Here is a 1,156-nt window from a genome sequence, read left to right as displayed (position 1 = left end):
ACATGAATTTAATGTTTCCCATTGACTGAATGAAATACACTTTGGCACTACCCTTTGTCGTTCGACTAGAAATGGCCTTGTTTGTCCTCAGTAAAATAACTATTTAGTGGTGTTGGCTCTCAGGGGCAAGGCTGCTGCAATTGTGGTGAGAATACTATGTAAGGCTTATGAACATACTGTACAGATCTACTTATCATTTTTATAGCTGCTATACAGCCAAACCAGCATTGCTCTTGAGACATATACAGCAACTTTAGACGTGACGTACACCAGCTCCTTGGCTTCATCATTTCAGCATGCTATTAATCATCATGAATCAGGGTGTCACTCTGTTGCAGTCCCCTCCCAGTCAGATCCTGCTGTATATGTTTCCAAGGTTCAACTAGCTGGCTTCCACCATGAGTCCATGAGCTCAGAGGACCACACCTACTCATGAGTAGAGCATACAAATGCATGACAACCACAGGCTCAAGCTTCCTCTGTGAACACTCTCAGTAAAGGTTTACTGACCTCCATTGAGTCAGGGCAGAGAAATGTTTTCCACTCATAGTGTCCCTCCTCATTCCTTCATGGCACACCCCTGCAAAAATGAAGTGCACCTAGCAACCAATCAGAATCACCATAGAAACCAACCCAAGCAACCCCTTTCATTCCCAACAGCAACCTCTTTGCAAACAGTTAGCAACTATAGACCCTTGAAACTAATCACAACATCGATGCAACCACATTCAAAACTTCTACCAACCATCTGGAACACACTGTGGTTCGTAGACCTATTAAAGCTATGCAGGTACGCTCGCTCTCATTGGCTATAGCCGGTTTCTGTCGGGGCCGAGTCATTACCTGTAGTGTAAGGATCTCATGAAATGTACATCCCGCGCTGTCACAAAATACACCTGTATGTTAACTAAAGTAAGTCAAGTTTGGTGTAATGAACATGAAGCCTTTCACAGACTCCGGGGTAGAATGGTAATGTTAATCTATTCAACTTTAATAAAACCCAATCCCAACATAAAGGCTACACTGTCTCGAGGTACTTTCCAAGATAAGATTGAGACCTTTCAATGTTATACAGAAAAATCTAATAGTTCCCCAAAAAGTGACTCTGTTGAATGCTTACTGTTGAATTTGTATTAGTAAGTTTTAGTTTTGTTAT

Source organism: Limanda limanda, chromosome 7, assembly GCF_963576545.1.
Source record: "Limanda limanda chromosome 7, fLimLim1.1, whole genome shotgun sequence".
NCBI lineage: Eukaryota > Metazoa > Chordata > Actinopteri > Pleuronectiformes > Pleuronectidae > Limanda > Limanda limanda.
This window is presented reverse-complemented; position numbering follows the sequence as displayed.